Below are 12,268 nucleotides of genomic sequence, written 5' to 3' on the forward strand. Positions count from 1 at the left end.
ACAGAATGCTGGGCTTCATGTTTATGTTTTAATTATGCCTTCAAGATCTGTATGAGCTGGTAATGTACATACTATTTTCACTTAACAGTGAAATGCTGCTGCACTGGTTCAATTATAGAGCTTTGTGAATCAGATAACACTGCATTCCTGGGCAGTTGAGTCTGCATAGTCAATTCGTGTCCTAAGAACAGGGCACAGTAGCAACCTAGGAGCTTTTCTCAAATGGAGAAAACATGTTAACAAAGAGGACATAGTGCTAAGGAATTTGCTAGGATTCTCCTAAAAGATGCTTGTGGGAGGTTTCAGACAGCACTGAAACTCCTTGTACCAATGGGCTTGTGGGGCCACTAGACCTGAGGAGTAGGCAGGTTGCACCACCCCCTGGGCCTGCTGGGGAACTTTCTCTTATCTGAGGCCCCGCAGAGATCTGGAGTCCTGCGAGTTACTTGATAAATTGCTTAGGGCAACACATCCAGAGGCCCATCAAATACCATGCCTCTTTGTGGTAGTGTTACTGAGTCCAAGCTCAAATTGAGAGACAAGCTATTGGGGCAAGGAATAGCAATGGAAAAGATAGCAGGCTAGTATCCCTACCATCTTACATGAGTTAGAATTCAGGCTTCTTTTATATTAATAAGGGAGGTTAGTTGTTGCAGACTTCTTGGTGTAGGTTATACCCCAGAGAAGATGTGATAATCCTTTATTCTTGAAGCTATCCACGTAGGTCTTGTATAATGTTCCTGTAAGCCTCCAACAAGACAACTGTTATTCTGTTCTGCAACAGTTTATCTCTATTTGAATGGAAAATGTTATACCTTTAAAGGTCAAGCCTGGGAGGCAGAGTCTTGAGAATGGGCTATCATGCATGTTTCACTCTGTAGGCAACATTCTTTTAGACCAAGGCCCAGAGCCAGCATGACCAAGCACCAGCAACAGAACACAAAGGTTACAGCTAAAGGAACATATCCAATATGGAGTCAGCTGTGTTTTTCTCTGGAAGTGGTACAATTTGCACCAGACTACTTCTAGACACCCAAAACATAATTAATGTACCCAGCCCTTGAATTTTTTACAAGGTTTATTTCATATCCTCTGGCATACGTGTGCTTTATTAAGTCTTTGGACTAGGTAGCCATTCCCTTCTCCAGTGGATCTTCCCAACCCAGAGGCTGAAACTGGGTCTCCTACACTGCAGGCAGATTCTTTACCATCTGAGCTACCAGAGAAACCCTTATTAAGTCTTATAGAATGGTCATTAGTTTCTGCTTGTCAGGTCCAATTAGCATATCATCAAAGAAATGGACCAATGTTCTGTAGGATGTCAATATGACAAATTTCACTCTATAACAGAAAGCAAAGTGCTTGAAGGCAGATGAGTAAGTTACAACCAGGTACATGTGCTGTTGTGGGCCCACATCCTAGTGCTGCTGAAGCCGGTCCGTTGAGAAACCAAGTACTGCTCTTAGAGGGTTGGAGAACTCAGGTTTATTATACCAGCAGGCCCTGAGGAGCTAACACTTTCAGCTCTGTGCCCTGAATAGGGAGTTACAGAGTTTTTAAAGACAGTGCATAACACCAGACTTTAGTGGGCAGTGCTGACTGTTAATAGACCAGTTCAAACTAGGAGTTCCACTCAGGAGTGAACAGCAGTTAGGACACAGCAGAGGGGATGCCTGATCTTTACAGAAACAAACATGGCTAAGCAGGATTACAGGGGCTGGATAATTGACAAGGGTGAGTGAGGTAAGTTTCTGTTCCTAGCATTGTTGCAAGTTTCTGTCTTCCCAAAACTATGTAACCTACATGACTTTGAAAGGAGCTAGCTGAGTTGCAGAAGCAGAATATGAGATTATTTCTAGCTGGGTGCGAGTTTTTAAATCTTCCTCTTCAATCTCCCCTCTTGATGCCCCTTAAAGCTTATAAAAGGCATCAACCTCTTGAGCTTCTTGGCTCAAGGGCTGATAACTTTTCAGTGCTAGGAAGAGTGTGGTGGCCTTCCTGTTTGCAACGGCCTCAGCTAGGCTGGAAATTGTCCTCACAAATAATGGCAAGAGACGAGGAAAGAGGAGAAGGTTTGTTTTGAATCCTAGAGTTTTGAATCCTCCTAGATAAGAAAACCATCCCCCCAGATAACTCTCCAGATTACATCCCTTCCAGTCTGGACTGGAACATGAGCTATGTTAGTCATCTTTCTTGTTATTTCTTCTATAACCTTGCCCTTATCATCTATTTGTAGGCAACAGTTACTAAGATTGAACTTTCCACACATGCCCCCTTCTGCAGTCAATAAGTAATCTAGGGCCAGGCAATTTTGATAAATAACATCCTGGTTTGTTGTTCTGCCAGTAAATTATGAGCCTTGGACATTTCATTAGTAATAATTTCAATCACCTCCTGGAGCCAGATAATTCTGTTAAGCATGTAAATTGGGGTTTGGTAGTCCCAGAACCCATCTTCTGCCTGTGTGGCTGGCCTATAGGATTGGATTATGCATTCAGGAGGATACTCGTCATCTTTCCAGTCTCCAATCTGTAGAGACCTGCACTTTTTGGTGGGGCCTCTCTCTTTATAAACTGGGACTCCCAGTGATTCATCTTGGGCTAGGGGGAATAGGAAAAAGGAGAGATGGATAGTCCCCAGTACACATGCCCCTGACCAGTTGGCTGGCAAAACTGAATATGCGTTAGTTCCACAAATCCAGTATAATCTTTCTGGAGCAGGTCAATGGCCTTCAGTGGATAGGTCATCCCACTGGGTATTTAAATTGGGGAAGCTTGCTAGAGGTTGAGGATTAGGCTCTGTATAGTTGGGGCTTCCCCACCAACTAGAAGTATGAGTAGTTGTATTTGGCCAAGACAAGTGAGGTTTCCTACCAGATCATTTGGGCCCCACCGTGTCAGGCAGGTTTTTTTTGTTTTTTTTTGTTTTTGCCAATTATGGAAGTCTTTAAATGCCAAATTCTGACCCTGGTCTTCTTGAATTTTTCTGAATTGTTGAAGGGTCTTTGTGGATCTAACTCTTTAGTTCCCAGGGCCATTGGTCTTCCATATTAGTTCCTCCACACATAACAAGAAGTAACCATCAAAGTCTGGGCTATGGTCTCTGCTAGGGCTAGAAACAGATTTTTAGTCTTGGCTGAAGTAGGAGGGTGGCCACTTTCCATCTCTTCATAAAAGAAATGGAAGAGCTTGTGTGTGGAAATCCGGAGTGGAACAGAAACGCTCTGAATATCAATACAGTTCTTGAGTCACTACCTCTCTCATTAATACAGATTTGATTTGATGACCCTTTTTCCATTTTGGGTCTCTGAGGTTGAAAATAGTGAAATTGACTGGGTTACATGTCCCCACCTTACATTTGGGATCAACATTTCTCTTTTGGAGGAGTGCTACTTTGTCCTTATTCTCCCAAGTTGCTTATGTATTTTCCAAGGTTGAGCAACTGACACAGGGGCCAGGTCCAGCAGCAATACCAGGTATCTTCATAACACCCAGTGTTATGGCATGCTGGGTTACATATATATTTGTCATTGAATGTATATTCTTGTTCCCATGGTAAGCCCTTGCAATTTAGAATTAGGGTTTTTGTCAGCAGCAGGGCATACATCAAAATACACCAACACCAGGTGTTCTAAATATGTAATTTGTGTTCAGTTAATCAGGAGTCTTCCTTCTAGGTGGCAAATTTCTAATGAATTTTCATTGAGGGGGAAACCGGGGGTCAAAACAAATATATTGGTCTTCTTGTTGACAAATAGAACAGGTTGTTTTGTTATGTACCTAAGTTTCCTTTACCTCTCCTTGGCAAGAGAAGTGAGTATGATAAAGCAAGGTCCAAGTGACCCCCTGACCTGATCTAGTCATGTGAATGCATGAAATACATGTGGGGTCTGTTTTACTCTCTAATACACTGCAGCTCAAAGCTTGTGGCTCAGACGGTAAAGCGTGTGTCTACAATGCAGGAGACCCGGGTTCGATCCCTGGGTCGGGAAGATTACTGGAGAAGGAAATGGCAACCCACTCCAGTATCCTTGCCTGGAAAATCCCCTGGACGAAGGAGCCTGGCAGGCTACAGTCCATGGGGGTCACAAAGAGTCGGACATGACTGAGCGACTTCACTTTCACTTTCAGCAGGATATAAACCGCTATTATACAAAACATTTGATTCCACTTAACAATCCTTTAGGTAGACTGTAGTCAAGGCAACCGTTTGTATCTGACTCACAGAAAGCATCAAAGCCAGTAGAATAACCAGCCCCATTCAGCAGAGTGTCATCATAACCCTGACTCTCTGATGTCCCTAGTCAAAGAAGGGAAGGCAAGGGGTGGGGTGGAGGGATGGGATATCTGACCGGGGAGTGATTACAACAGGCTCCTAATAGGGATGATACTCCCCACTACGATGAGATAGCAGACAGCTAACAGCAGCTTCTGACCCAAATTCCAGTCCTGGGGTGTGGCTGAAACTAGTTCTATAGCAAAGAGCACAACGGTAATGCCGATCGGGGAAGGGGCCAGGGTGACAATGGAAGCCCATTCATATCTTGATGACTGGATCCTCAAGCTTCCACCGTACATCAACCAGACAGTTGACAGGATGTAACTGGAACAGGGCTGAAGAATCCTCAAGCTTCTGCCATGCGTTGACTAGTCAGGTCCCAGAGTGACTAGAGCAGGACTGTTGATTTTGGATCCAGACCTTGAGTGGGTTCTCGGAGTCTTGAACTCCTTTCCAGATGTCCTTATCATGGAGAGCTGCTGTCTTAACTCTGGTGTGGTGGATCCAAGGGGTGACATCTGTAACTTAAACAGCAGTAGGGGTTGCCAGGATGACCATATGGGGGCCTGTCCAAACTGGTTGAAGTGGTTTCTTTTTCCAGTCTTTAACCCATACCTCATCTCCTGGCTGATAGGGATGAACCCAATGGCAAAAAGGAATGGGAGTCCTTTCTAAGGTTTCTTGGGTGATATGACATAAGACTTCTCCCAGGGCCAGGAGGTGTCGGGACATCTCCAGGTCATCTAGTTGCTGGGGGTCTCTCTTGAGCTTTCCTATCACTGGGGGTGGTCTCCTGCCGGGGTCCGGCCCCGGTGGATCCAGGGAATTCGAAGCGGGGACGGCGTCGGCGAGGATCAGGAAACAACTGCTTAATTAAACGTTAATTAAGGATATAAAAAGTAATAGAATGAGGATAGCTCAGTGAGGAAATTCAGTGGAGAAAAGAGGCTGAAATAAGGATAGCTCAGTAGGAAAATTCAGTGAAGAAAAGAGGCTGAATAATTCAGCCAGAAGGTAAGAGAAAGAACGACATGGGGAGACCAAGTTTCGGTGAACAAGGCCCGCACTTTATTTTCCAAAGTAGTTTTTATACCTTAAGTTATGCATAGAGGATAATGGGGGAAGGGGTAGAGTCATGCAGCAAGCCAGGCTTTCTTCCTGCAAACTTATCATATGCAAAAGCTTAGGTGATTTGCATTATCTTCTGGCCCGGAGGCCTGTTAACATTTTAAGACCCTTTCTTCAGAAAACTTATTTTTCTCTAAAGGTGATAAGTCAAGCGCCACCCTCCAAAAGCGTTAGATAAAGTTGCATTCCTACAGAGCAAAGGTGTGGTGGGCTATAACAAAAAAAAGAATTAACTCAAGGGTCCCAGGTTACAAACATTAAAGCTACTATTTACACCAATTATATTAATCAATACACTGCCAAGGACACAGCAGGTAAGGGATATGGAGACTTAGCAGCAAACATTGGCCCAACAAGTGAAAATCCCTTCACCAATACAATTTCTAATCAATCTTTTAACTGCTCAAAGGAATCTGTATTTAGACAGTTTAGAACATCTCATGCCTCTCACAGTTGGGAGGCTCTGAGCAATCACATGTGGCCGGAAAACCTATTCAGGCAGGCTAGAGGACTTCCAAAGGAGTTTGTAGGTTGAAACACTGTCACACCCAGGAATTATTAACTGGAGCTGTAAGCTAACTCTTGTTTCAGAGAGAGGTAGTGGGGGACAGCCCCCCGTAAAGTCTGAGGTGTAGGTGAAAGCACAAAGCAGAAAGTAGGCAGACTCTGGTTTTGGGGGTAGATGCTCGAGAATTTCCAGGGAGACTCCTGAGGCTTGATCCCGCCTTTGCGTATGCCAAGCCTCCTTCCTCATGACCTTTGCCATGGGCGGAGCTTGTTCCCCCGCAGTCTCCCATATAAGATCTCAAAGGGAGAATAGCCTGAGGACCTCTGGGTGCATCAGGTTCAGAGTAAGGCTAGGGATAGCATGTTGACCCAAGGTAACTGGATCTCCTAACAGAGTCTTGAGGGTCCGATTCATTCGCTCAACTTGCCCAAAGCTTTGTGGCTTTTAAGCAGTATGGAGCTTCTATTTGACTCCTAGTATCTTGGACAAGGTCTGACTTATCTCAGACACAAAGGCTGGCCCGTTGTCAAACCCCATGAAGAGAGGTAGCCCATATCTCTGGATTATGTCTCTTAGTAGGGCCTTGGCCACCTGTCATGCCCATTCAGTGCACATGGGTTAGGCCTCAGCCTATCCCAAATAGGCACAGACTACCACAAATAAATACTTATAGCCCCTGTAGGGCTTGACTTCAGTAAAGTCCACTTCTAAATCTTTAAAGGGCAGTGTCCCAACTATCTGTACCCCTGGGCTGGGTCTTGGTCTTTGACTGGCATTGTTTTGTGCACAAGTCACACATCTAGCACTGATCTGGGCACACAGGGTTGGGAACTTAGGAACTAAATAGTAATAACTCAGTAAACTTTCCAGTGCAGTTTTCCCTAAGTGAGTTGTCTCATGGTGCTGTTTCACCAGCTGGACTGTATATTGCTGGGGACAAAGAGTCTTGGGTCTGGTAGCTTCTACCAGCCCTCTTTTCCTTTTGTTCCTCCCTCTCTAAAGCCTTTTGATCTTCTTCCTTGGTATATCTCAGGGACAGAGGCAATTCTGGTGCCAAGAGGACCTTAGAGAATGGTTTAGGGCCCAATGTGGGACTCAGTTGGGTTGCCACCTCCTTGGTTGCCTGGTCGGCCAACTGATTCCCTTTGCTGACTAGATTGGTTCCTCTTTGATGCCTTCGCAATGGATGACTACTCCTTGGGAAGGCTTCCAGACTGCCTCTAACAGCTGAAGGATTTCTTCTTTGTTTTTGATCTCCTTTCCCCTCCTGTTAATAGTCCCCTTTCTTTATAAATGGCTCCATGAACATGTAACGTAGCAAAGGTGTACCTTGAGACAGTGTAGATGTTAACTTGCTTTCCTTCAGTGTGCCTTAGTGACTGGTTGAGTGCCCACAGCTCAGCCCCCTGTGCCAACCATCCTTGTGGCAAGGCCTCAGTCTTTACTATCTCATCTGTTGTCATTATTGCATAGCCTGCCTTGCATTATCCATCCTGGACGAAACTGCTTCCGTCAGTAAATAGTTCCAGTGCCGGGTTCTGGAGGGGAGTGTCCATCAGGTTTGGCCTGCTCAAAAAAATTTCATCTATGACCTCCTTGCAGTTATGATCGAGGGTTCCCACCTCTGTAGGTAAGTAGGTAAGTAGGTGGTGGGATTCAGTGTCCGCACAGTCTCGAGGTGGACCTGTGGGTTTTCACAAAGCAGTCCCTGACAGTGAGTCATCCTGGTATTGGTCAGTTACTTGTGCCCTTGGCTGTTCATCAGCACAGTAACAGCATGGGGAACTTTTACATTTATATTTTGTCCCAGTATAAGCTTATCTGCTTCTCTGACCAGGACCACAGTGGCAGCCAATGCCCAGAGACATGGCAGCCATCCCGTGGCCACACAGTCCAGTTGTTTGGACAGGCATATGACCAGGAGCTGCTATGGTCCAACTGTTTGCATGAGGACCCCCAGTGCAGTGTGATTTTTCTCATGCACAAATAAGTTAAAGTCCCATGTCACATCTGGCAGCCCTAATGCTGGAGCGTTGGTCAAGAGTCTGTTTATCTCCCTGAAGGCTTTTTCTAGGGGGTCCTTACGAGATCCTGCTGTGCCTTGTACAATGCTTTAGCAATTTCAGGAAAGCCTGATATCTGATCTGGCAGAATCCAGCAGCCCTGAGGAACTGACAGACTTCTTTCTTGGTACTTGGCCTGGGTATTGAACAGATGGTTTGCTTCCTCTCATATCCCAGCACCCGATGCCCTTTCTCAATGACAAATCCAATGTACTTGACCTCCTGTTTGCAGATCTGAGCCTTTTCCCATGACACCTTGTAACCCATGGTGGAGAGTAGAGCCAAAAAGGCATACAATCTAAAACCACTGGCTTAGAGGAACTTGCCCCCCACCCCCATCATGTTAACAAATATAATCTACCTTTCTGACCAGGAGGGAGAGGGATGTGCATGGGAAGGGCCTTGTCTTACGGCCTTATATCCTAGATAGCACTGATGTCGCCACTCCTGGAAGGCCTAATATTCCCAGACAGCAAGATTACGTGCCTCCTTGAAGACAGCCTTGATTGCTAAATGCTTCAGGGGGTCAGAACTGAAAGGAGGTGATCCGTTGTAATGGGATTCATGGAGGAATAACTTCAGGCAGATCTTCAGAGAGGATCTGGGTTGATTGACCATCTCAAGGGCACTGAGCAGGTGGAGAGAGCAGTATATGTACTCCTTGCTTAGGTGAAGGGCCTGAAATCCTTGGGGAATCAGGGGATTATGAAGGAAAAGGTGACAAAGGAAGGTACCTTTGTAGTGAGAATTCAAAAGTGTGCAGGAGCACATCAGAGTGTGCCACTCCACACAGGCTGGCTCAGGGAATCAAGAGAGAGGGATACAAATCAGTCTGGCAAAAGGGGCAAGTTTTTCAAGGGAAACCTAATTTTTCAATACATTAGTTCAAAGAGTCAGCTGACAGAAGGGGAGAGTGAGGCTTAAAATTTTAGGAAAATAATTTTGATGGAGGGCCCTAAGGCAAAGGGCTGTTTGGACATAATACAATTTTAAATAAAATCAGTAACCAATTGTTCCCCCTCCTCATGTATCCCGCCCTGTGTCGGTGGCGTGAAGACAAACAAGGGTGGGTGCCCCCTCAAAAGAAGAGTTCATTCAGGTGCTCACCTGGCCACATCCTCGTGGAGAACTTAGGGGTCTCTTAGCTTTGATGGGTCAGTATAAACCCCTGACCCAGATCTGACTCGCAGGGAGGGACTGGGTCCCCCAGAGACAGACACTGTGTTGAGCCATATGAGGTCACCCTGAAACCACATGTTAGGGCCCACTTGGACTCCATAGCCACAAAGGCTGTGAAGTCACACAATCCCACTGGAACAAGACCATCCAGGGCACTCACTCACACACACATTCAGGCCAGAGCTTGTCACAGTACCTCCCCTCCCTGGGAAGGTCCCTAACTGGTGGTTTTCTTACTGAAGATCATAGGAATTGATCAAGCTCCTCTTTCATCTGGAGATGGGACTTGACTGGGTTCTGTGCCCTGGGGTCTTACCTTATTATGTGGCTGTGTTCCTGGTGAGTTGGTCCGTCCCTCCAATAAGTCCAGTTGGGGCTTGGCCATCTGGAGAGTTGGAATCCTGGTCAGAAAGAGAATCCAGAAAACTGTCAGGTGGTGTGCCTCCTTATTTGTCTCGGAGTTCCTCTGCTCTGGCCTGGTCAAGCCACTGGTCTGGCAGCTCAAGGGGCCAGCATGGTTGAAATCTCGCTGGTGCCTCCATAAATGTTGCAGAAGTCAGTCTGTGGAGAAACCAAGCACTGCTCTCAGAGAATTGGAGAACTCAGGTTTATTATGCCAGCAGGTCCAGAGGAGTTAACACTTCTAGCTCTGAGCCCCAAACAAAGAAGTTACAGAGTTTTTATACAGACAGTGCATAACACCAGACTTTAGTGGGCAGTGCTGACTGTTGATCAGATCAGATCAGATCAGTCGCTCAGTCGTGTCCGACTCTTTGCGACACCATGAATCTCAGCACGCCAGGCCTCCCTGTCCATCACCAACTCCCGGAGTTCACTGAGACTCACATCCATCGAGTCAGTGATGCCATCCAGCCATCTCATCCTCTGTCGTCCCCTTCGCCTCCTGTCCCCAATCCCTCCCAGCATCAGAGTCTTTTCCAATGAGTCAACTCTTTGCATGAGGTGGCCAAAGTACTGGAGTTTCAGCTTTAGCATCATTCCTTCCAAAGAAATCCCAGGGCTGATCTCCTTCAGAATGGACTGGTTGGATCTCCTTGCAGTCCAAGGGACTCTCAAGAGTCTTCTCCAACACCACAGTTCAAAAGCATCAATTTTTCAGTGCTCAACCTTCTTCACAGTCCAACTCTTACATCCATACATGACCACAGGAAAAACCATAGCCTTGACTAGACGAATCTTTGTTGGCAAAGTAATGTCTCTGCTTTTGAACACGCTATCTAGGTTGGTCATAACTTTCCTTCTAAGGAGTAAGCGTCTTTTCATTTCATGGCTGCAGTCACCACCTGTAGTGATTTTGGAGGCCAGAAAAATAAAGTCTGACACTGTTTCCACTGTTTCCCCATCTATTGCCCATGAAGTGGTGGGACCGGATGCCATGATCTTCATTTTCTGAATGTTGAGCTTTAAGCTAACTTTTTCACTCTCCACTTTCACTTTCATCAAGAGGCTTTTGAGTTCCTCTTCACTTTCTGCCATAAGGGTGGTGTCATCTGCATATCTGAGGTTATTGATATTTCTCCCGGCAATCTTGATTCCAACTTTTGTTTCTCCCAGTCCAGCGTTTATCATGATAGGTCAGTTCAAACTAGGGGTTCTGCTCACTCTGGAACAACTTGGTTATAACACAGCAGGAGTGGAGGGGGGGAATGCCTGGCCTATATACAAACATGGTTAAACAGGATTACAGGGGCTGAGTAATTGACAAGGGTGAGTGAGGTAAGTTTCAGCTCCTGGCATTGTTGCAAGCTTATGTCTTCCTAGAACTATGTAACCTACATGACTTTGCAAGGAGCTAGCTAAGTTGCAGATGCAGAATGAGCATGAGGTTATTTCTAGCTAGGTGCACGTTTTCAAATTTTCCTCTTCACTAGAAGTTGAAAAAATTAAGATGAGGAGGCGGGAGGGCTGCCAGGTCCTAGGTAGGACCCACAAGGGACCTGGGACCCACAAGGAACCTAGATAAGGCCTCTTGACAGGCTTTGCCAGGTCTTAATCCTATCTGGCAAAAACCTGTGGGAATCCTAGTGACTGAGAGATCCACTTGTGGGAATTTTCCACCCATTTTATTAACTCTATACCATCTAGTAAGAAACATATAGCCAAATAGCCACATGAAGTATTTAGGTTTAAATTAATTAAAATTAAATACGATTAAATACGGTTAAAAATTCAATTCTTCAATAGACACACATGCCTAGAAGCTACACTGTTAGCCCGATATAGAACTACTGGACGCTGCTACTATGAAGTCAGAGTGGAAGTAGCCAACGATATCCCCCTACTTAACCAACAAACAAGATTCCCAAAGGCCTGTCAAACCAACCCACACACTTATGGTCAATCAATCTATGACAAAGGAAGCAAGAATATACAACTGAAAAAAGACAATCTCTTCAGTAAGTGGTGCTGGCAAAACAGGACAGCTACTTGTAAAGGAATGAAATTAGAACATCCTCTAGTACCATACACAAAAATAAACTCAAAATGAATCAGAGACTTAAATATAAGGCAAGAGACTACAAAACTCTTAGAGGAAAACAGGCAGAAAATTCTTTGACATAAATCTCAGCATTGTCCTCTTTGATCTGCTTCCTGGAGTAATGAAAATAAAAACAAAAATAAACAAATGGGACCTAATTAAACTTAAAAGCTTCTGCACAGTAAAGGAAGCCATAAACAAAATGAAAAGACAACCTACAGAATGGGAGAAAATATTTGCAAATGAAGTGACCGACAAGGGATTAACCTCCAAAATATACAAATAGCTCATGCAGCTCTTTGTCAAAACAAAACAAAACAAAAAAAAACAAAACCCAAAGCAAAAGAACAACTCAATCAAAAAATGGGCAGAAGATCTAAACAGATACTTATCCACAGAAGGCATACAGGTGGCCAAAAAGCACATGAAAAGGTGCTCAATATCACTGATTATCAGAGAAATGCAAATTATAGCTAAAATGAGCTAAATCACTGCACACTGGTCAGAAGGGCCCTTGTCAAAAAGTCTATAAACAATAAATGTGAGTGACAGTGTGGAGAAAAGGAAACCCTCCTTACACTACTGGTGGGAATGTAAATTGGTACAGTCACT

The sequence above is a fragment of the Bos indicus x Bos taurus genome, chromosome 5 (assembly GCF_003369695.1).
Source record: "Bos indicus x Bos taurus breed Angus x Brahman F1 hybrid chromosome 5, Bos_hybrid_MaternalHap_v2.0, whole genome shotgun sequence".
Lineage (NCBI taxonomy): Eukaryota > Metazoa > Chordata > Mammalia > Artiodactyla > Bovidae > Bos > Bos indicus x Bos taurus.